Raw genomic sequence first — 26,113 nt, forward strand, 5'->3', positions numbered from 1 at the left:
GGATTATTATTATTGGATTATTTTATTATTATTATTGGAATAAAAGTAGAATCAGTAAAAAGGTCCCATTTGGGTAAAAAGAGTTATTTTCACGTGAAAAGGAAAAAGAGACAGAAAAGTGGAAAAGGGAAAAGAGCAAAGAGCCAGAGAACGAGGGTTGAAGGAAGGAAAAGCTTGGAGCTCAGAAATTTGCCGGATTAACTCAGGTAAGGGGGGTTTATCATTGTTTAATGGGTATTATGGGATAATATGTAATGGGTAGTGATAAACCATTGAATTGTCTCTAATTGGAATGATGCATGATGAAATTGGGAATTTTTGGATGAACGAAATTGGATTATAACCGAAAAGAATTCGTAGGAATTAGACGTAATAGTGTTAGAATTTGTGAAATCGAATAGGGTATGATTCGTGTTAGATGATATAACGAACGATGTGTGAAAATTGGACTGTGGAAGGTTGAATTGGGTAGATCTCGTAGCAGAGAAAGCCATTGCAGATCTGGAAATTCTGGTTTCTGGTCATACGCGTATGGCACTAGGCAATACGCGTATGAGGTGGCCTGATACGCGTATGGCACTAGGCAGTACGCGTATGGATGAGGAAGATGATGTTTTGAACGTGTTTTGGTCTCTGTTGGTACGCGTATGGGGAAGTGATACGCGTAGCATACGCGTATGAGGTGGTGATACGCGTATGGGAATTGGTCAGGAGATGCGCCATACGCGTATGGGGATAGGCAATACGCGTATGGGCAGGATTGTGATTTCCCTGAGCTGTTGTTGTGCAGTTTTTAGCTGTTCAGCTGAGTAATGCAATTTAGCTGATGTGTGATATATTAGGGATCATTTCCCGTGGTTTTGAGTAGTGTAGGTATTAGTAGAGTGTGCTAATAATGTGGTTGTTATTTGGCATGATCTGATATGCTTATGTGATAAAATACTGATGATGTGTGATGGTATGCATGATGTTGTGAATGTATCAGTTATGTGTGCATTTGTGAATAGACTGTTTTATGGCTTAGAGTGTGAGCATATGTCTATTCTTGAATTGTTGTTGATGATTTAGCATTGCTAGGTGATTAGCATGCATATTATGGCCTTTATGGTGGTAGCTAATTCCCATGGTGAGGAATTAGTGATGTTGGGCATTTTGGATTGTTGTTGATGTTTGCATGCTAGGTGATTAGCGTGCATAGCATGGCCCTTGGGGTGGTAGCTAATTCCCATGGTGAGGAATTAGTGATGTGAGTCACTAGGTCTCAAATGAGTGGGACTAGTGAGCTTGGTAGCCGTACCTGGATTTGGTCGGTGAAGTTGAACTATATGTTCACGAATAGTCGGTACCGCATGCATGGAGTCTCATTGCATAATGTATGTATGGCGTATAATATGAATGGATGTATTCCAATATTATACGTGTGTTTTGTGTTGATGTTGAGTATGATGTGAGATTATACATGTGCTTTATGTTACTGTTGAGTATGATGTTTGAGTTGGTGTGCCGTTACTGAAAGTGTGTTATGATTAGGGTGATGAAATGTGTTATTTACTTAGCATTACATGATATTTCATAATGCTTATTATATCGATTGAGGAACTCACCCTTACAACTATTTTTCAGGTAACCGCAGTGATTGAGTAGGAGCTAGTGCTTGGAGTCTAGTGTAGTTCCTTAGTGGGTCATGCTCTGGTAGATGTAACATCGGGATGGGATGTTTTAACTTGTTTTAATTGTTTATTGTGGTTGTTGAACCAATTACATGTAATATGCTACATGTTTTGCATGATCGATTTGATCTTTATCCGCTGCGAATTATGCAAATGTTTTATTTGATTAAATGAATGAGCATGACAGGATAATTTGGAACATGGTGTGAAGTGTTTGTGTGACACCCTTAAATGGCATAATTACTCTGATTTATATATGTTGTTTTAATTAAATATTTGGGGTATTTTAGAAGGGTGTTACATTAGTGGTATCAGAGCATAGTCGGTCGAGTCGAGTCGTAATTATGTTGTTTCCCCTGTACGGGATAGGTGTTGTGTAACCCTATCAGTAACTATTGTTTTAACTTGTTGGGTTTTCAGAATAGAATGGCTGGAAGAGGTAGAGACGATGCTGCGATTGCTGAGGCTCTGGGTATGCTAGCTGGAGTACTTGGAGGGAACCCGAATGTTGTGGGAATGGGAGCTGCTCGCCAACTGAGTGAGTTCCAGAAGAACAATCCTCCAATGTTCAAGGGAGCATACGATCCAGATGGTGCTCAGAAGTGGTTGAAGGAGATAGAGAGGATCTTCCGAGTGACTGAGTGTGCCGATAACCAGAAGGTCAGGTTCGGTACGCATATGCTGTCAGAGGAAGCAGATGATTGGTGGGTTGCTACCCGCACTGAGTTGGAAACTGCTGGGAATACTGAGATCACTTGGGCTGTGTTCAGAGAGAGATTCCTGAGGAAGTATTTTCCAGAGGATGTTAGAGGAAAGAAAGAGATAGAGTTCTTAGAATTGAAGCAGGGTAACCGGTCTGTTACTGAGTATGCTGCTAAGTTCACAGAGCTGTCGAAGTATTACACTCCCTATAATGAGGCTGCTGGGGAATTTTCGAAATGTGTGAAGTTTGAGAACGGGTTACGTCCCGAGATTAAGTAGGCTATTGGGTATCAGCGGATCAGAGTGTTTTCTGACTTGGTTGACTGTTGCAGGATTTTTGAACAGGATTCCAGAGCCAGAGCGGAAAGCTATCAGCAGAGGGTTGATAGGAAAGGCAAGAATCAGAATGACCATGGAAAACCGTATGCAGCTGGCAAGGGTTTTCAGAGACAGAGTGGGATGAAGAGGCCTAGTGGGGGAGACTCTAGTGCTCCTGCTAAGTGTTACAGATGTGGCCAGGCTGGACATCGTTTCCATGAGTGTGCTAGTGTTGAGAAGAAGTGTTTCAAGTGTGGTAAAGGTGGTCATTTGGCTGCAGAGTGCCGGTTGAAGACTCTGACTTGCTTCAACTGTGGAGAGGTGGGCCATATCAGTCCACAGTGTCCTAAGCCGAAGAAAGAGAATCAGTCGGGTGGAAAGGTCTTTGCTTTATCAGGTTTTGAGACTTTTGCAGATGATCGTTTGATCCGAGGTACGTGTTATATTAATGGCTTTCCTCTTGTAGCTATTATTGACACCGGTGCTACTCATTCCTTTATATCTTTGGGTTGTGCTGTGAAACTTAAGTTAGAGATATCTGAGATGCGTGGAAGTATGGTGATTGATACTCCTGCGAAGGGTTCAGTGACTACTACTTCAGTTTGTTTGAATTGTCCTTTGAGTATTTTTGGTAGAGACTTTGGGATAGACCTTGTGTGTCTTCCACTAGTGCAGATTGATGTTATCTTGGGTATGAACTGGTTGGTGTTTAACCGAGTTTCTATCAACTGTTTTGATAAGACTGTGATATTTCCTGAGATTGAGGAAGGAGAGAGTTTGTTTCTATCAGCAAGGCAGGTGGATGAGGCAGTAGCAGATGGGGCAGAGTTGTTTATGCTGTTAGCGACTTTGGAGGCTAAAGATAAACTGGTGATTTGCGATCTAGCCGTGGGGTGTGATTTTCCTGATGTGTTTCCTAAAGAAGTGAATGAATTACCGCCAGAGCGTGAAGTTGAGTTCTCGATTGATTTGGTACCTGGTACTAGACCGATATCGATGGCTCCGTACCGTATGTCTGCTGTTGAGTTAGCTGAATTGAAGAGTCAGCTGGAAGATCTGTTGGATAAGAAGTTTATTCGTCCGAGTGTGTCACCGTGGGGTGCACCAGTGTTATTGGTTAAGAAGAAAGAAGGTACTATGAGGTTGTGTGTGGACTACAGGCAACTGAATAAAGTGACGATCAAGAATCGGTATCCTTTGCCGAGGATTGATGATTTGATGGATCAGTTGGTTGGTGCGAGCGTGTTCAGCAAGATAGATTTGAGATCGGGATATCATCAGATACGTGTGAAAACTGAGGATATTCAGAAGACTGCTTTCAGAACAAGGTATGGACATTATGAGTATTCTGTAATGCCTTTTGGTGTGACTAATGCGCCTGGAGTATTTATGGAGTATATGAATAGGATTTTCCATCCGTACCTAGACAAGTTTGTTGTGGTGTTTATTGATGACATTTTGGTGTATTCGAAATCTGAAAAAGAGCATGCTGAGCATTTGAGAGTGGTTTTAGGAGTTCTACAAGAAAAGAAGTTATTTGCTAAACTGTCGAAGTGTGAATTTTGGTTAGAAGAAGTTAGTTTTCTTGGTCATGTGATTTCAAGAGGTGGTGTTGCTGTTGATCCTTCTAAGATAGAAGCGGTATCTAAGTGGGAAGCTCCTAAGTCTGTTGCTGAGATTCGAAGTTTCCTTGGTTTGGCTGGTTATTATAGAAAGTTCATTGAGGGATTTTCTAAGTTGGCGTTACCGTTGACGATGTTGACTAGAAAGGGGCAAGCATTTGTTTGGGATTCAAAATGTGAAGAAGGTTTCCAAGAGTTAAAGAGGAGGTTAACTACTGCTCCTATTCTGATATTACCGAGTTCGTCGGAATCATTTGAGGTTTACTGTGATGCTTCATTGTTAGGTTTGGGTGGTGTGTTGATGCAGAATAAGCAGGTTATAGCTTATGCTTCGAGACAACTGAGGGTTCATGAGAGGAACTATCCGACGCACGATTTAGAGTTGGCAGCTGTGGTGTTTGTTCTGAAGTTATGGAGGCATTATTTGTATGGGTCAAGACTTGAGGTTTTCAGTGACCATAAAAGTTTAAAGTATTTGTTTGATCAGAAAGAGCTGAATATGAGACAAAGGAGATGGTTAGAATTTCTGAAGGATTATGACTTTGGTTTGAATTACCATCCGGGTAAAGCAAATGTAGTGGCTGATGCATTGAGTTGGAAATCATTACATATGTCTATGTTAATGGTTAAAGAATTGGATTTAATTGAGCAGTTTAGAGACTTGAGTTTGGTGTGTGAGAGTACTCACAATAGTGTTAAATTGGGAATGTTGAAGTTAACGAGTGGTATTCTGGATGAGATTAGAGAGGGTCAGAAATCCGATGTACTTTTGGTTGATAAGTTGACTCTAGTGAATCAAGGTCAAGGTGGTGAATTCAGAGTTGATGAGAATGGTATTTTGAAATTTGGTAATCGGGTGTGTATTCCGGATGTTACCGAACTTAAGAAGAGTATTCTTGAAGAAGGACATCGCAGTGGCTTGAGTATTCATCCTGGAGCTACGAAGATGTATCATGATTTGAAAAGGTTATTTTGGTGGCCGGGGATGAAAAGAGAAATTGCGAGTTTTGTTTATTCTTGTTTGACTTGTCAGAAGTCAAAGATTGAGCATCAGAAGCCGTCTGGGCTAATGCAACCGTTGGCTATTCCAGAGTGGAAGTGGGATAGTATCAGTATGGATTTTGTTTCTGGATTACCGAGGACAAGTAAGAATTTTGAAGCTATTTGGGTGATTGTGGATAGATTGACGAAGTCGGCTCATTTCATTCCGATCAGAATGGATTATCCGTTAGAGAGATTGGCTGAGTTGTATATTGAGAAGATTGTAAGTTTGCATGGTATTCCGTCGAGTATTGTTTCGGACAGAGATCCTAGATTTACATCGAAGTTCTGGGAAGGTTTGCAGAGGGCTTTGGGAACTAAGTTGAGATTGAGTTCTGCATATCATCCGCAGACTGATGGTCAGACTGAGAGGACGATTCAGTCACTAGAGGATCTTTTGAGGGCTTGTGTTTTGGAAAAGGGAGGTGCTTGGGATTGTTATTTGCCTTTGATTGAGTTTACCTACAACAATAGTTTTCATTCGAGCATTGGTATGGCACCGTTTGAAGCTTTGTATGGTAGGAGATGTCGGACACCTTTATGTTGGTATGAGTCCGGTGAGAGTGCTGTGGTTGGACCGGAGATTGTTCAACAAACTACGGAAAAGATTAGGATGATTCAGGAGAAGATGAGAATTGCTCAGAGTCGTCAGAAGAGTTATCACGACGAGAGGAGGAAATCACTTGAGTTTCAAGAAGGAGATCATGTGTTTCTTCGTGTTACTCCGATAACTGGGGTTGGTCGAGCTTTGAAGTCAAAGAAGTTGACACCTCGATTTATTGGTCCTTATCAGATTTTGGAGAGGATAGGGGAAGTAGCCTATCGTATCGCTTTACCGCCGTCGCTTGCGAATTTGCATGAGGTTTTTCATGTGTCTCAGCTGAGGAGGTACATTCATGATCCGTCGCATGTAGTCCAAGTAGATGATGTACAGGTGAGAGATAACCTGACTGTTGAAACATCACCTATGAGGATCGAGGATCGAGAGTTGAAGCAGTTGCGGGGTAAAGAGATTGCCTTGGTGAAGGTAGCTTGGGGAGGACCAGCAGGTGGCAATGTGACTTGGGAACTTGAGAGTTAGATGAAAGAGTCTTATCCGGAGTTATTCGCTAGAGGTATGTTTTCGAGGACGAAAACTCTTTTAGTGGAGGAGAGTTGTAACACCCCAATAAAATAAAGTAATTATTTAAATTAAGTCAATAGTATATTTATTAACTTAATTAAATAATAATTGGAATATTATTATTGGGATTATTATTATTGGATTATTTTATTATTATTATTGGAATAAAAGTAGAATCAGTAAAAAGGTCCCATTTGGGTAAAAAGAGTTATTTTCACGTGAAAAGGAAAAAGAGACAGAAAAGTGGAAAAGGGAAAAGAGCAAAGAGCCAGAGAACGAGGGTTGAAGGAAGGAAAAGCTTGGAGCTCAGAAATTTGCCGGATTAACTCAGGTAAGGGGGGTTTATCATCGTTTAATGGGTATTATGGGATAATATGTAATGGGTAGTGATAAACCATTGAATTGTCTCTAATTGGAATGATGCATGATGAAATTGGGAATTTTTGGATGAACGAAATTGGATTATAACCGAAAAGAATTCGTAGGAATTAGACGTAATAGTGTTAGAATTTGTGAAATCAAATAGGGTATGATTCGTGTTAGATGATATAACGAACGATGTGTGAAAATTGGACTGTGGAAGGTTGAATTGGGTAGATCTCGTAGCAGAGAAAGCCATTGCAGATCTGGAAATTCTGGTTTCTGGTCATACGCGTATGGCACTAGGCAATACGCGTATGAGGTGGCCTGGTACGCGTATGGCACTAGGCAGTACGCGTGTGGATGAGGAAGATGATGTTTTGAACGTGTTTTGGTCTCTGTTGGTACGCGTATGGGGAAGTGATACGCGTAGCATACGCGTATGAGGTGGTGATACGCGTATGGGAATTGGTCAGGAGATGCGCCATACGCGTATGGGGATAGGCAATACGCGTATGGGCAGGATTGTGATTTCCCTGAGCTGTTGTTGTGCAGTTTTTAGCTGTTCAGCTGAGTAATGCAATTTAGCTGATGTGTGATATATTAGGGATCATTTCCCGTGGTTTTGAATAGTGTAGGTATTAGTAGAGTGTGCTAATACTGTGGTTGTTATTTGGCATGATCTGATATGCTTATGTGATAAAATACTGATGATGTGTGATGGTATGCATGATGCTGTGAATGTATCAGTTATGTGTGCATTTGTGAATAGACTGTTTTATGGCTTAGAGTGTGAGCATATGTCTATTCTTGAATTGTTGTTGATGATTTAGCATTGCTAGGTGATTAGCATGCATATTATGGCCTTTATGGTGGTAGCTAATTCCCATGGTAAGGAATTAGTGATGTTGGTCATTTTGGACTGTTGTTGATGTTTGCATGCTAGGTGATTAGCGTGCATAGCATGGCCCTTGGGGTGGTAGTTAATTCCCATGGTGAGGAATTAGTGATGTGAGTCACTAGGTCTCAAATGAGTGGGACTAGTGAGCTTGGTAGCCGTACCTGGATTTGGTCGGTGAAGTTGAACTATATGTTCACGAATAGTCGGTACCGCATGCATGGAGTCTCATTGCATAATGTATGTATGGCGTATAATATGAATGGATGTATTCCAATATTATACGTGTGTTTTGTGTTGATGTTGAGTATGATGTGAGATTATACATGTGCTTTATGTTACTGTTGAGTATGATGTTTGAGTTGGTGTGCCGTTACTGAAAGTGTGTTATGATTAGGGTGATGAAATGTGTTATTTACTTAGCATTACATGATATTTCATAATGCTTATTATATCGATTGAGGAACTCACCCTTACAACTATTTTTCAGGTAACCGCAGTGATTGAGTAGGAGCTAGTGCTTGGAGTCTAGTGTAGTTCCTTAGTGGGTCATGCTCTGGTAGATATAACATCGGGATGGGATGTTTTAACTTGTTTTAATTGTTTATTGTGGTTGTTGAACCAATTACATGTAATATGCTACATGTTTTGCATGATCGATTTGATCTTTATCCGCTGCGAATTATGCAAATGTTTTATTTGATTAAATGAATGAGCATGACAGGATAATTTGGAACATGGTGTGAAGTGTTTGTGTGACACCCTTAAATGGCATAATTACTCTGATTTATATATGTTGTTTTAATTAAATATTTGGGGTATTTTAGAAGGGTGTTACAAGTCTCATAATAGAGAGGTATTTATTTTGAGTCTCACACGAGTCCCATCATATGGAGAGTTTGATTTTGAGTTCCACACGAGTCCCCTGATAGAGAGAGTTTGATTTTGAGTGCCATGTGAGTCCCTTAATAGTGATATTTTGATTTTGAGTCCCACATGAGTCATACGATAGAGAGAGTTTGAATTTCTGTCTTACACAAGTCCCATGATAATGAAATTTTGATTTTGTGTCCCACATAGGTCCCATGATAAAGATATTTTAATTTTGAGTCTGACATAAGCCCCATGTTAGTGAAAGTTTGATTTTGAGTCCCACACGAGTCCCATGATAGAGGAAGTCTGATTTTACGTCCCACACGATTCCAATGACAGTGAGAGTTTGATTTTGAGTTCCGCACGAGTCCTATGATATAGAGAGTTTGATTTTGAGTCTCACACAAGTCCAATGATAGTGAGAGTTTGATTTTTAGTCCCACGCGTGTCCTATGATAGAGAGAGTTTAATTTTGATTCCCACACGAGACCCATGATAGTGAGAGTTTGATATTGAGTCCCACAAGAGCTCATGATAGAGAGAGTTTAATTTTGAGTCTCATACGAGTCCGATGATAGAGAGAGTTTGTTTGAGTCCCACACGTGTCCCATCATAGTGAGAGATTGATTTTGAGTCCTACACGAGACCCATGATAGAGAGAGTTTGAGTTTAAGTCCCATATGAGTCCCACGATAGTGAGTGCTTTATTTTGAGTCCCACATGAGTCCCATGATAGAGAGAATTTGATTTTGAGTCCCACACGAGTCTTATAATATGGAGAGTTTGATTTTGAGTCCCACACGAGTCCCATGATAGAGAGTTTGATAGAGAGAGTTTATTTTTAGTCCCACATGAGTCCCATAATACTGAGTACTGCACGGGCCCATGATAGAGAGAGTTTAATTTCGAGTCTCATACGAGTCCCATGATAAAGAGAGTTTGTTTGAGTCCCACACGTGTCCCATCATATTGAGAGATTGATTTTGAGTCCTACACGAGACCCATGATAGAGAGAGTTTGAGTTTAAGTCCCATATGAGTCCCACGATAGTGAGTGTTTTATTTTGAGTCCCACATGAGTCCCATGATAGAGAGATTTTGATTTTGAGTCCCACACGAGTCTTATAATATGGAGAGTTTGATTTTGAGTCCCACACGAGTCCCATGATAGAGAGTCTGATTTTGAGTGTCACACGAGTCCCATAATAGTGAAAATGTGATTTTGAGTCCTATGATTGAGAGAGATTGATTTTGAGTCTAACATGATTCCCATGATAGTGAGAATTTGATTTTAAGTCCCACACGAGTCCCGTGATAGAAAGATTTTGATTTTGAGTCCCACACGAGTCCCATGATAGTGAAAGTTTAATTTTGAGTCCCACATGGGTCCTATGATAAAGAAAGTATGATTTTGAGTCCCACACGAGTCCCATGATAGTGAGAGTTTGATTTTGAGTCCCACACGAATCCCATGATATAAAGAATTTGATTTTGAGACTCCCACGGGTCATATGATAAAGAGAGTTTGGTTTTGAGTCTCACTTGAGTCCCATGATAGTGAAAGTTTGATTTTGAGTCTCATGATAGAGAGAGTTTGGTTTTGATTCCCACATGTGTACTGTGATAGAGAGAGTTTGAGTTTAAGTTCCACATGAGTCCCATGATAGTGAGTGTTTTATTTTGAATCCCACATGAGTCCCATGATAGAGAGGTACTTATTTTGAGTCTCACACGAGTCCCATCATATGGAGAGTTTGATTTTGAGTTCCACACGAGTCCCCTGATAGAGAGAGTTTGATTTTGAGTGCCACACGAGTCCCTTAATAGTGATATTTTAATTTTGAGTCCCACGTGAGTCCTATGATAAATAGAGTTTGAATTTCAGTGTTACACAAGTTCCATGATAATGAAAGTTATATTTTGTGTCCCACACAGGTCCCATGTTAAAGATCTTTTGATTTTGCATCTCACAAAAGTTCCATGATAGTGAAAGTTTTTTTTTGAGTCCCACACGAGTCTCATGATAGAGAAAGTTTGATTTTGCGTCCCATACAAGTCCCAAGAAAGTGAGAGTTTAATTTTGAGTTCCTCACGAGTCCCATCATATAGAGAGTTTGATTTTGAGTCTCACACAAGTCCAATGATAGTGACAGTTTGATTTTGAGTCCCACACGAGTCCCATGATAGAGAGAGTTTGATTTTGATTCCCACACAAGACCCATGATGGTGAAAGTTTGATATTGAGTACCGCACGAGCCCATGATAGAGAGAGTTTAATTTTGAGTCTCATACGAGTCCCATGATAGAGAGAGTTTGATTTTGAGTCCCACATGTGTCCCATGATAGAGAGAGATTGATTTTGAGTCCCACACGAGACCCATGATAGAGAGAGTTTGAGTTTAAGTCCCACATGAGTCCCATGATTATAAGTGTTTTATTTTGTGTCTCACATGAGTCCCATGATTATAAGTGTTTTATTTTGTGTCTCACATGAGTCCCATGATAGAGAGAGTTTGATTTTGAATCCCACACGAGTCCCATGATATGGAGAGTTTGATTTTGATTCCCACACGAGTCCCATGATAGAGAGAGTTTGATTTTGAGTGCCACACGAGTCCCATAATAGTTACAATTTGATTTGGAGTCCCACATGAGTCCTATGATAGAGAGAGTTTGATTTTGAGTCTCACACGATTCCCATGATAGTGAGAGTTTGATTTTAAGTCCCACACGAGTCCCATGATAAAGAGATTTTTATTTTGAGTCTCACATGAGTCCCATGATAGTGAAAGTTAATTCTAGTCCCATACGAGTCCTATGAAAGAGAAAGTTTGATATTTGAATTCCGCATGAGTCCCATGACGGTGAGAGTTTGATTTTGAGTCCCACACGAGTCACATGATATAGAGAGTTTTATTTTGAGTCTCAAATGAGTACGATGATAGTGAGAGTTGATTTTGAGTCCCACAAGTGTTCCATGATAGAGAGAGTTTGATTTTGAGTCCCACACGAGTCCCATGATAGAGTGAATTTGATTTTGATTCCCACACGAGTCCCATGATTTAGAGAGTTTGATTTTGAGTCCCACAAGAGTCCCATAATAGCGAGAGTTTTATTTCAAGTCCCATACGAGTATCATAATACAACAATGTCATTTAGCTTGATTCGTACACCATTGTCATTCTATTTTGGTCCTTACATTACTGTCATTTTATTTCGGGTCATACACCACTCTTTACTTTCGGTTCTAACACTGTTGTCATTCTATTTCGGTTCTTACACCGTTGTTATTGTAGGTGTTTAATTGGCTGCATTGTATGGTAAAACACAAATGTCTTGACTGATGTCATGACATGTATATGTAACTACATTGTAGTTACTGCAGGACTAGCTAACACAGGATTATTGAATGCTGTGACATTCATACCTGTCAACAGATACTAAGGAACAGAAGCTCTGTTAGAACTTAGTATTCACTTGCAGTCTGGTTATCAAGGAAGAACCAGACCTGGCATAAGGCCTACTGATTGAATGTCAAACTGGATGTTGTGACATTCATCATTGACAGCAGCTACTGAAGATTGGGCAGAGTGGTGTTCTGCTATACTTCAGCATATTAGTTAGTTTGTTCTTCAAGAGAATTACAGAACTAACCTAAGGCCAACTGTGTAAATGTTAAGTTGGACACTTTGACATTTACTAATGTAAGCTGGTACTGTAGTATGGTCATATTGATCATGTACAGGTCAGCAGTTTTGTACAGTCTGGTTTCTGGGAAAACAGACTCAGCATATGGACCTTGATGTCAAGCTGAATGTCGTGACATTCATGCCTGACAGCATATGCTAAATTGTAGGTTGTTCAGTTTTCTGTTACAGCTTTCTCAGGCTATTCTTTAGGAAGTCAACAGCTTAGAGAAAATCCAGGAAATCAACAACCAAGCTACATTCAATGAACCTAACAAATAGCCTATTTGTTAGCAACCTAAATATTGAATTTGAGGGAACGTATGTGACCTAAAATTCAGGAAAATACAGGTGCAAAAGCCCAGGTGCTGCAATATAAAAAGGAAGGCATTCCTCCATTCAGTTTCAGGGATTTTGAGGCGTGAAGATTTAGTGTGTCCATCTTACTTCACTACTGTATTTTTGTGAGTCTAGAATTAGACGTATCTTGTAAGCCAAGTCATTATCAAATAGATGATTGCTTTGGCATAGGGTGTTCATTGAGTTGTAAGTGTTGTGTCACTCAAAGCTTTTAAGCGTGAGTGCTGTGTATCTTGGTTTAAGCTGTGAAGCATAACCAAGAGTTGTTTTGAAGTGTGACTTCAAAGTGTTTTTAATATCACTGAGGTGATTGAGGGGGAGTGAGTAGGAAATCTGATCTTAGATTAAGATTGAAATTGCATTGGGTAGGGATTAAGTGATAAGTTGTAAACGGGTGAGTTTAGCTTTGAATTGATACTACTAATAGTGGATTTCCTCCCTGGCTTGGTAGCCCCCAGATGTAGGTCATGTTGGACTGAACTGGGTGAACAATTACTTGTGTTATTTACTGCACTTACAATTAAGTTCTGCATAATCCCTGTCTGTGCAGAATTGGATGTCATAACAACCAGTGTGACATCCAAAGTCTGATAACTAGAATTTCAATTGGCATCAGAGCAGGCACCCTGCCTGTGAAGTTCTGGGTGAGATCTAGGGAAGTTACTTTCTAGTACCATGGACAAGGATTTAGGACACTCAAACAGACCACCCATGTTGGATGGATCTAATTATGATGACTGGAAGCCTCGCATGATAGCCTTCTTAAGGTCTCTAGACAGCAAAGTTTGGAGAGCTGTCAACAAGGGATGGGAACATCCAACGAGGACTGATGAAGATGGAGTCAGTGTGCAGATTCCTGAAGAAGATTGGGACAAGGAACAAGAGGCATTAGCTCTTGGAAATTCCAAAGCCTTGAATGCACTGTTCAATGGAATCACTAAGAACATCTTCAGGCTGGTGCACCATTGTGAACTAGCTAAGGAAGTTTGGGATACCCTCAAGGTAACTCATGAAGGTACTTCCAAGGTGAAGATGTCAAAACTTCAGATGCTGACAACCAAGTTTGAAAATCTGAGGATGAAAGAGGATGAGACTATTCATGACTTCCACATGAATATTCTTGAAATTGCAAACACCTCTGGTGGACTAGGTGAGAAAATGACCGAAGAGAAACTTGTAAGAAAGATTCTCAGGTCCTTGCCTAAGAGGTTTGCTATGAAGGTCACTGCCATAGAGGAGGCTCAGGACATCAGCAATATGAAGGTAGATGAGCTCATTGGTTCTCTCCAAACCTTTGAAATGGGCTTAGGTGAGTATGCTGAGAAGAAGAAAAGCATAGCCTTTGTATCTAATGCTGAAGAGGAGGCAGAAGAAGGATATACTGGAGGTGATGAAAGTATATCAGAAGCCTTAGCCATGCTTGGAAGGCAATTCAACAAGTTCATGAAGAAGATTGATCAAAGAGGTAGACCCAATGTCAAGAACATCCCGTCTGACATTAAGAAAAGATCAACTTCTGAAGAAAAGTTCAACCATGGGAAGGGAATCCAGTGTCATGGTTGTGAAGGGTATGGACACGTCAGAGCTGAATGTCCTACTTACCTCAAATTGCAAAATAAGGGGCTAGCTATCACATGGTCTGAAGGAGATTCTGAAAGTGAATCTGAAGGAGAATCTGCCAAACATGTCACTGCACTAACTAGTGTGTGTGTCTCTGAAGATGTCACAAGTGCAGATGAGCTGACCTTTGATGAACTTGCTGCAGCATATAAGAAGCTGTGTACCACCAGTGCAGAAGTGCGTGCACAAGGTGAAAAGCAGAAGAAACTCATCAAGGAACTGGAAGATGAGAGACAGAAACAACTGTCTGCCATAGAAGGGCTGAATGATGAGATAGCCCTGCTGACCTCCAAGCTGAACCAGATGACCAAATCCATCAGAATGATGAATAAGGGAACTGACACCTTGGAAGAAATCCTAAAGGTGGGACAGCAGTCTGGAACCAAATCTGGGCTAGGATTTGGAAAAAGAGCTGAACACAAACGCCCAAAGGCTAAAGTTCAGAAGTTCAAGCAGATGTCAAAACCGATGTCTCAACATCGAGGAGCTAGGATGAATGATCATCAGAAGAGAATACTCCAGAATTGGAGGTGTCACCACTGTGGCAGGCTTGGACATATAAAAGCCTTCTGCTACTGGATTCATGGCTTCCCTAACAGAGCCTCACCTGTCAGACCTAAGCATAACACACGCAAGCGATGTGTTCCCATTAAGAAACAACAATGGTATGCTAGGATAGCACACACTGCCCTAAGGGCTTCTTCCAGAGAAGACTGGTACTTTGACAGTGGATGCTCAAGACATATGACTGGTATGGAAAATCTACTGGTAGACATTCAACCTCACACCACCAGCTATGTGATTTTTGGTGATGGTGCCAAAGGAAAAATCAGAGGTGTGGGCAAACTGGACTGTTCTGGAGTGCCAAAACTGAACAATGTGCTGTTAGTAAGAGGACTAACTGCAAACCTCATCAGTATAAGTCAGCTGTGTGATCAAGGTTTTCAGGTTCAGTTTACTAAGGAGCAGTGCATTGTGACAAATGGTGACAATCAGGAAGTTATGAGAGGAACCAGGTCCAAAGACAACTGCTATCTGTGGGAACCTGACCTCTCTAACTTTTCCACAACTTGCTCCTCAGCCAAGGAAGAACAGGAGGTAAAGCTGTGGCATAGAAGACTTGGCCATCTCCACTTACGTGGAATGAAGAAGATCATATCCAAGGAAGCAGTCAGAGGAATGCCAAAGCTTCTGATTGATGAAGGAAGAGTCTGTGGAGAATGCCAAGTGGGCAAGCAAACCAAGATGTCACACCCAAAGCTGGGACATTCCACAACCTCCAGAGTTCTGGAACTGCTGCACATGGACCTAATGGGACCTATGCAGGTTGAAAGTCTTGGTGGGAAGAAGTATGCCTACGTGGTGGTTGATGACCATTCCAGATACACGTGGATAAACTTCATCAGAGAGAAGTCAGATACATTTGATGTCTTCAAGGATCTGTGCATAAGACTTCAAAGAGAAAAGGACAGTTGTGTGGTCCGGATTAGAAGTGATCATGGCACTGAATTCAAGAATTCCAAGTTTGATGAGTTCTGCTCATCTGAAGGAATAAGCCATGAGTTCTCCTCCCCTATAACTCCTCAGCAGAATGGAATAGTTGAAAGAAAAAATAGAACTATTCAAGAATCTGCCAGAGCAATGATTCATGCAAAGAAGCTCCCTATGCACTTTTGGGCTGAAGCAATGAATACGGCGTGCTATGTTCACAACAGAGTCACCTTGAGAAAAGGAACCTCCTCCACTCTGTATGAAATATGGAAGGGTAGAAAACCCACTGTGAAGTACTTTCATATTTTTGGAAGTAAATGCTACATTCTCACAGATCGTGAACAGAGAAGGAAGCTAGATCCCAAAAGTGATGAAGGCGTATTTCTGGGATACTCCACGAACAGCAGAGCCTATAGAGTGTTCAACTACAGGACCAATGTCCTGATGGAATCCATAAATGTCATTGTGGATGATAAAGAGGAAGGAACCGATGTCATGGAGGATGTTGAAACATTCCTTGATAGTCCAACTGACAGTCCAGTCAAGCCTGAAGAAGTACAGGAACCTCCTCCTGAATGTGAAGTAGAAGCACCTACCAAAGTGCCATCTATCAGAATTCAGAAAGACCACCCTAAGGATCTTATCATAGGGGATCCCACCAGTGGTGTAACTACCAGGTCAAGAGGAATAAACTCAAATTCCTGCTTTGTTTCCAAGGTTGAACCAAAGAATGTGAAAGAAGCCCTGACTGATGAATACTGGATCATTGCCATGCAAGAGGAACTCGAGCAGTTCACAAGGCATGAAGTATGGGAGCTGGTTCCAAGACCTGAAGGGTCCAACATCATTGGTACCAAGTGGATCTACAAAAACAAATCTGATGAGAAAGGAGTAATTACTAGAAATAAAGCAAGACTAGTAGCTCAAGGATACACTCAAGTTGAAGGAGTAGACTTTGATGAGACATTTGCTCCTGTGGCTAGACTTGAGTCCATCAGATTGCTGTTGGGGGTAGCATGCATCCTGAAGTTTAAGCTATTTCAAATGGATGTGAAGAGTGCATTCTTGAATGGCTACCTGAATGAAGAAGTCTATGTGGAACAACCCAAAGGGTTTTGTGATCCTAACCAACCTGAGCATGTATACAAGCTGAAGAAAGCCTTGTATGGGTTGAAGCAAGCACCCAGAGCTTGGTATGAAAGGTTAACCGAATTTCTGACCACAAATGGATACAGAAAGGGTGGCATAGATAAAACCTTGTTTGTGAAGGATGAGGAAGGCAAAATCATGATAGCTCAAATCTATGTGGATGATATAGTCTTTGGTGGAATGTCAGAACAAATGGTTAAAAAATTTGTTCACCAGATGCAATCTGAGTTTGAAATGAGTCTAGTGGGAGAACTGACCTATTTCCTTGGAATGCAAGTAAACCAAATGGAGGACTCCATGTTTCTCTCCCAAAGCAAGTATGCCAAGAACATAGTTAAGAAGTTTGGTATGGATCATGCCAGGCACAAGAGGACTCCAGCTCCTACTCATCTGAAGTTAACCAAAGATGATGGAGGACCCAGTGTTGATCAATGCCTGTACAGAAGCATGATAGGTAGTCTGCTGTATCTAACTGCAAGTAGACCTGACATTTCCTATGCAGTTGGAGTGTGTGCCAGATATCAAGCAGAGCCCAAGGTGAGTCACTTGAATCAAGTCAAAAGGATCCTCAAGTACATCAATGGGACATGTGACTATGGGATGCTGTACTCACATGGGTCTGAGCCTGTCCTATCTGGGTACTGTGATGCTGATTGGGCTGGAAGTGCTGATGACAGAAAAAGCACATCAGGTGGATGTTTCTTCTTAGGAGAAAACCTCATATCGTGGTTCAGCAAGAAGCAGAACTGTGTCTCTCTGTCCACCGCAGAGGCTGAATACATAGCGGCTGGAAGCAGTTGCTCCCAACTGGTTTGGATGAAACAAATGCTCACTGAGTACAATGTCACTCAAAATGTCATGACATTGTTCTGTGATAATCTCAGTGCCATCAACATCTCCAAGAATCCCATCCAACACAGCAGGACCAAACATATTGACATTAGGCACCACTTCATCAGAGATCTGGTGGAAGACAAGGTGATCACTTTGGAACATGTAGCCACGGATCTTCAACTGGCTGACATATTTACAAAGGCTCTGGATGCTACTCAGTTTGAAAACTTAAGGAGCAAACTGGGAATATGTCTCTCTAAGACATTATAGCAACCACTGATGTTTGGGATAAATTGTTTAATATCTCTGCCTATTAAACGATTTGTACAAGACTATGATTGGTCAACATATCATAGCTATGCTGCGCGCAACAAGGGTGAATACAAGAGGGTAAGGGGACACCCTACAGAGAGAAGGCCTCTGTACCTGCAGGAGTTCAAGGATGCTGTTCATGCAGGAGTGGTTCTGGATGTCAGAAACAACATCATGGCATCTGATATGGTGGTACCTACTGTAAAGCAAAAGTGGGTGATCACTTGATCGAAGCTGTGAAGCAAGATCAAGTGGATGTGAACTTGGTTGAAACTGTGAAGTAAAACCAAGTCTGGAACTCTGTCATTGTGCTCTGCTTATGTTGTTGACTTTGGCAACATTTGTGACAAAAAGGGGGAGTAATAACCACCAATACCCCTGACAAACAGAGTGGGTCTCTACAAACAGACTCTCATGACAGATCTGAAGATTCCCCCCCTGCAGCTGATGTTGAAGTTTAGGTGCAACTTCTAATATATATGTGCTGCTATGTGAAGTTTTCATTTAACTTCCATGTGTGTGAGTGTGCTGCCACTCTGAGTGTATTAGCTAGTATTATTCCGCTGCTATGAACTCTGTTATGGGGATCAAAGTGTTTTAGCCAAAAATTTGCCAAAGGGGGAGTTTGTAGGTGTTTAATTGGCTGCATTGTATGGTAAAACACAAATGTCTTGACTGATGTCATGACATGTATATGTAACTACATTGTAGTTACTGCAGGACTAGCTAACACAGGATTATTGAATGCTGTGACATTCATACCTGTCAACAGATACTAAGGAACAGAAGCTCTGTTAGAACTTAGTATTCACTTGCAGTCTGGTTATCAAGGAAGAACCAGACCTGGCATAAGGCCTACTGATTGAATGTCAAACTGGATGTTGTGACATTCATCATTGACAGCAGCTACTGAAGATTGGGCAGAGTGGTGTTCTGCTATACTTCAGCATATTAGTTAGTTTGTTCTTCAAGAGAATTACAGAACTAACCTAAGGCCAACTGTGTAAATGTTAAGTTGGACACTTTGACATTTACTAATGTAAGCTGGTACTGTAGTATGGTCATATTGATCATGTACAGGTCAGTAGTTTTGTACAGTCTGGTTTCTGGGAAAACAGACTCAGCATATGGACCTTGATGTCAAGCTGAATGTCGTGACATTCATGCCTGACAGCATATGCTAAATTGTAGGTTGTTCAGTTTTCTGTTACAGCTTTCTCAGGCTATTCTTTAGGAAGTCAACAGCTTAGAGAAAATCCAGGAAATCAACAACCAAGCTACATTCAATGAACCTAACAAATAGCCTATTTGTTAGCAACCTAAATATTGAATTTGAGGGAACGTATGTGACCTAAAATTCAGGAAAATACAGGTGCAAAAGCCCAGGTGCTGCAATATAAAAAGGAAGGCATTCCTCCATTCAGTTTCAGGGATTTTGAGGCGTGAAGATTTAGTGTGTCCATCTTACTTCACTGCTGTATTTTTGTGAGTCTAGAATTAGACGTATCTTGTAAGCCAAGTCATTATCAAATAGATGATTGCTTTGGCATAGGGTGTTCATTGAGTTGTAAGTGTTGTGTCACTCAAAGCTTTTAAGCGTGAGTGCTGTGTATCTTGGTTTAAGCTGTGAAGCATAACCAAGAGTTGTTTTGAAGTGTGACTTCAAAGTGTTTTTAATATCACTGAGGTGATTGAGGGGGAGTGAGTAGGAACTCTGATCTTAGATTAAGATTGAAATTGCATTGGGTAGGGATTAAGTGATAAGTTGTAAACGGGTGAGTTTAGCTTTGAATTGATACTACTAATAGTGGATTTCCTCCCTGGCTTGGTAGCCCCCAGATGTAGGTCATGTTGGACTGAACTGGGTGAACAATTACTTGTGTTATTTACTGCACTTACAATTAAGTTCTGCATAATCCCTGTCTGTGCAGAATTGGATGTCATAACAACCAGTGTGACATCCAAAGTCTGATAACTAGAATTTCAGTTATTTTATATTGTGTCATACACGGCTGTTTACTTTCGGTTCTTACACCACTGTAATTCTATTTCAGTTCTTACACCACTATCATTTAGTTCATTTCTTACACCATTGTCATTCTATTTCGGTTCTTACACTGCTACTATTCTATTTCAGTTCTTATACCACTGTCATTTCATTTTGAGTAATACACCACTGTTTATTTTAGGTTCTTACTCCACTTAGATTCTATTTCAGTTCTTGCATCGATGACATTCTATTTAGCACCGAATTTTGCACCGATGATAGTTGAGTTAGCATTACTTATTACATCGATGATAGTTGAGTTAACATCCATTCTTACATCGATGATGATTGAGTTTAGCATCATTTATTACATTAATGCACTTTGAGTTTTAGCATCGATTATTATATCGATGACAATGTAGTTAGCATTGATTCTTACATCGATGATAATTGAGTTTTAACATCGATTCTTACATCGATGATAATGTAGTCGACATCGGTTCTTACACCGACGATAATCGAGTTTTAACATCAATTCTTACACCAATGACAATTGAGTTTTAGCATTAATTCTTGCATCGATGACACTCAATCTTGGCATCGATTCACATCGATGGAGTTTAGTCTTGGTGTCCATTCTTACATCGATGGCGTTTAGTCTTGTCATTGATTGCATTTAGTCTTGGCATTAACTCTTACATCGATGTCATTTATTCTTTGCTTCGATTCTTACATCGATGGAAGTTTAGTTTTGACATTGATTCTTACATCGATGTTAGTTTAGTTTTGACATCGACTCATACATCGATGGAAGTTGGTCATTCAAAATTTTCGTGGTTAAGCATCCGCTCTTAAGTCAGTACTAAATTCTCATATCCCTAACACAGTCAGGACTTCGTATAGGCCGGACAACTTACATAATTGTTTCTAGCTGAAAAATTTTCGGGTCCTCTCGTATTTAATTATCTCCCACCACTATTACATGATGATTATCGTCAATCATGCTCTCGGGTTGAAGGTAATTAAATGCTCTCGTATTTAATTATCTCCCACCATAATTACCTTCATGATCTCCTTCCCTTAACTTTCAAACAAATCCTAACACAAACTAAATTCACTTATAGAAACAACAACAAAGCAGTAACAACAACCAACATTAATAACACAACAACAATAACCTTCGACAACAACAAATCCAACTTCAATCCATCAAACAACAATAATAACAACAAAGTACACAACAAAGAGAAAGAATGAAACTTTGAATAAAACGAATAATAGAAGCAAAATAAGAGGAGATTGAAAACGTGAATACTCTGATGCGTACAATCAGACACCGAAGAAACTCCATCGCCATGTGTAACTGCGACCCCAAAGCCACGCCACGCCCGCCCCCTCACTCCGCCGCGCACCCTCACCATCCATCATTACTGTTTTCAATCAACATTTGTTGTCTTCTTTTTTTCTCTTTTGATTTCTCAAATGTATGTCGAATTCGTATGTGTTTTTATGTTGTTTGTTGAAGATAGGTGAAGGACCAAGAGAGATAAAGAGGAAGCAACTTTTTCAGCTTTGGGCCGTTTGGGCATCAAAGGAGAAGTGAGACCTTTATGTTTTGTTATCTTTTGTTTAATTTATTAAATGCATTGCTTTGTCTTTTATTTTTTGTTTATATTATAGCCGCCACTTGGCAGTACATGTATGGACATTTTCCTTCTTGCTTTGATCTGTTGGAAGCAATGACCAAGAAATGAAGGCATCCCACCCCTCTATTGCATATATGTTGTTTTGTTTTTTCAAATTTAATTAATTGTTTTATAAATTAGGGTTTAGAATGGACCTTAAGTCCTTGGGCTTCACACATCCCTTTTGCTGATACAACCAATAACACACCCTCCTTTTTTTTTTAATTCTACTTTGTTGTCTAGTCTTTATTAGTAGCCTTATTATTTTATTGATTTTTAGCATAAATTTAGTTAATTTATTTTTAGATTTTTAATCTAGTTATCTTTGTTTTTAATCTAGTCTTTTAGATTATGAGTGATAACTAACATGCTTAAACTTTCAATTTATTTATCTTTATTAATACTAAAATACATTTTCTCATCTAATCCAAATGCAAGAATACATCTTTCATCCTGTTTAATTCAAAAACACAAAAACAATAAAGAACACAAAATATTTAATTCTTCTTAAGCACCGTTAATGACAACTATACAATTTTATAATGAAATTATAAAAATGGCCAACGTTGTAGACATTATGTAATTTAAAGGATTGATATGTAACAAAAAAAAAAAAACTTAAAGAACCAACTTGTTATGATTGAATAACTTAAAAGATCTAATAATGTAATTAAGTAAAAAATCTACATACAGGATCACTATTATATGCAACAAAAAAAATCTTTTAGATTTATTGAATAAATAATATATTTGATTATTATTATTATATTTCAGATACATCAATCATCATATTGAACGTAAAAAGAAATTATTGATTATAATAATGACCAAAAAAATGTATCTTAAAATATAAACCTAAAAGTTATAGATATTAATATTTAAAATTATGGTTAATTGTGTTAATAAATAGTAGTTAACAAACTGCAACAATTTTTCTTATAATCAATTACATTAACGATATTTACAGTAGAATTTGGTGTTAAAATTTTGTATGGAAATATCATTTCTCAACCAATCATATAGTAGTATACAGTAATGGTAATTCCGTGATGTGCACGTGGAATGAGAAATACAACTAGTTAACCCTAGATTTCCTCCGGGTGTAAAATTAATATTGATATCTTTCCTGTCTCCGCCGAAACGAACCGTTACTTGCCGCTACCGACCACCATACACAAACTCTCTCTTTTTAAATACCCTTCTTTCTCTCACACACAAACACCTCCCTCTCTCTCTCTCTCTCACTATCTCACGCCATGACAATGAAAGGAAGCCCTAAACCTTTATCGTCGTCCTTGTCCTTATCCCCACGAAGGTACCTCAAGCCAGGAGCTCTGGCAAAGCTCAGAGACTCCAACAAAATCAAATCCAATAGGAAGCTGCGAAATCAAATGAATTTATTAGATCTCTCTCAACTCTTACCGATTATGCAAAATTCATCGCTACCGCCACAGAATTTGGATAACGTCGTTCCTTGCTTCGATCCAACTTTCATTAACCGCCCTCGCTGTCTCGGTAGAAAGAAACTCTGGGCTGTAACACCCATTTTTACTGAGCATACAGACACATATTTGTTTTAGATCTACGTCTTATATTTATATCATCCTTTTGTCTCATTTCTAGTTTAAATCCATTATAAATACAGGAGGAGTTGTTGTTCTTTATTTTATATATTTTTAGGGTTTTTTCTGCAAGTTTTACGATGTGTAAGTGTGTGTTATGGAGATCCCGATGACGCTGAATTGACTAGAACGTGTATGGGGATATTAATGACTGATCGAATGATCCACAATAAATCATGTCTATCGATTTGCGATTTAATTGTTTAATTATTTAATGCAATTAAAGGGTGCAAAGAATATTTAATGTGCTCAACAATCATGCATGCATCTTTGATTAATTTCTCAAGGGTGTAATTCTCAAGAGAAAAAAAAATCCACACATAAAATAGGAGACTTGAGTTGGTTCCCTTGATCGAATCTATTTCAATTGATTGATATTTTATCAATTTGTTTTGGTGGCAAAAGGAAACTATATAGCCTAAACTAATGTCTCTATCATATATTTTACTAATTTTATTTATAGGAGTAAATTAATATTTTTATTCATTGAATAATGAATGTATATGTTTCATTGTACAGTCCATATATTTTGATTATTTAATGAATTTATATATAGAATCATAGGTAGTAATATATTACTCCCTCCGTTATAAGCATTGGAAACTTCATCTAACATGTCCTCCTCCCTAACTTCAACTTCTTTCTATTACACGACAACCATATAAAAAAACCTCTTTTACGACTTATGTTCAAAGTTTTAAATGACGGTTGTCATCGTGTTACAGTAGTATACAAATCTTGGTGATTTGAGTTAGTACAGGTGTTACATTATTTTTTGTGGTCATTACGGTACTAGTGTCGTTATAAACCATTTTTTAATACATTAGTTATGTCTTGTAGAGAGGCCAAACCCGATTTTGGTGGATGATACAAATTGAGAATCAATTTTCAAGGTTTACCAGAGAGTCTGATAAACAATCCAAGGTGGTTAGGTAACAAGTCTGCGGAGAATGATTCGGGGAGGTGGAGATACACTAAAGATGATTCCTTGTATCTGGCGTCCGCTAATGAAGTCCTAATTAAGAGTGTGGAGTATGTATTATCAAACCTCTATTATTTGGGATAGTTGGCCCACTATATGGTACACGTTTTTTTTGGGCAACTTCTGCGAGATAAATTTTCTTCTAAAGAAATTATGTTAAACGGAACGTTATTATTGATTTCGAGGGGACTTCTTTTACTTTTTATGGGGAACAAGTAGTTTAGTTGCTAGTGCCTGGTATATGATTTTTGGGTAGTTAGGGGTGTAACATTCCCTGCCTAGGGACCTTTGTCTTGTTTTTAAGTTTTTATTCTCCTTACATCCTAGGTCTAAGATGAGGGATATGTTTATTTTGATTTGCCATGGTGGCATGGACTATTTGGTTGACTTGTAATGGTAAGCTTTTCACTGATGTATCATCTAATACAAAAGAGTTGGAGGACAAATGTACTTTTTTTGCCTTGAGTTGGTTCCATCATAAATCTAATGAACTCTTTATCCTTCAACGAAATGCATCAAAACCCTATCTTATGTCTGATCCAATAGAGGATCGAGATTCTTGGCTTAGCTCCATGGTTTTATGTGTTTGTTGTTCATTCATATGGACCTGGTTTGCTTTTAATGGCCTACTGGATGAGATTTAGCTTGGTTATATCAGGGCGGTGTTATCATGTGGGGTAGATGCAAAATTCTCCCTGTATTTTTTTGTTTGTTTGGTGTTTTGGTTGTGCTTTCTTATGTTGCGCTTTTCTCTGTTTTTTCAATGTTGATTGTTTTTGTTTATATGTAGTCTTGTGACTTGGAACGCTTGTGTTTTTATTGTATTTTAACACATTATTTTGTGTTTTTGTTATTTTTTACACATTATTTCATCATTAGAAAAATTATTGGTCCGTAATAAGAGAGTAGAACGGTAATTTTTTGGGTTGTACACGGAGATGGGGTGGTGGGGAAACTTAAAAAGATAAAAAAAAAAGTTAAGCCTGGTGGAGGTGGAGGGGGACTAATCGATACACTATCAAATTGCTTTGTTGCCACTCTAGTTCAATCCATGGTTTTAAATGGCAACCCCAATACTATTGATGCAGTAACCTCGAGAACAATATAAGTTTGCAACTATAGTGCGATTGTTACCACATAAGATGATTTTAACTTTTAAATTTTACGAAAAATTAAAAATTAAGAATCCTATATCCCAATTTTAGTCTAATCTAATGAAAATCTTAATTTTAACCACTTCTAAATGATGTATTCCAAGTATCTCTCCATTTATATCCACGCCGCAAGATCCACAATGCACACAGTAACAACAATAATGACTACAATCACAATATCTATAAACGCAATCATGATTTAAAAATACGATTTCACCCTTTGATGTTGTGTTTTCACATGACGAATTACTCAATGAGGGTTCTTGTCTATAAAGGTGGTTCCCGTGGAGAATCTCACTTTCCATCATTACTACAAAACACACATTTCGTAACAAAGTATAACTACAACATTTTAACTAACCAAAGTAATATATGTTCATTAGACGTCTTTCATTTTTTTGTTGTAAATTTCATATAACCACGACTCATAAAAATAACAGTTGTGATATTTGAAGTAGTGACACGCTTCCACTACTACAAATAATACATTTCATGACAAACCTTTCACCACACCCAATTAAAAATCAAGGTAAAATGTCAAGGCGGACCATGTTTATTATTTTTTTTAATAAATAACATATATTCCCTTGGTTTCTAAAAATAATCGCGCGAAAAAATAATTCAG

The sequence above is a fragment of the Lathyrus oleraceus genome, chromosome 4 (assembly GCF_024323335.1).
Source record: "Lathyrus oleraceus cultivar Zhongwan6 chromosome 4, CAAS_Psat_ZW6_1.0, whole genome shotgun sequence".
In the NCBI taxonomy this organism is placed as follows: Eukaryota; Viridiplantae; Streptophyta; class Magnoliopsida; order Fabales; family Fabaceae; genus Lathyrus; species Lathyrus oleraceus.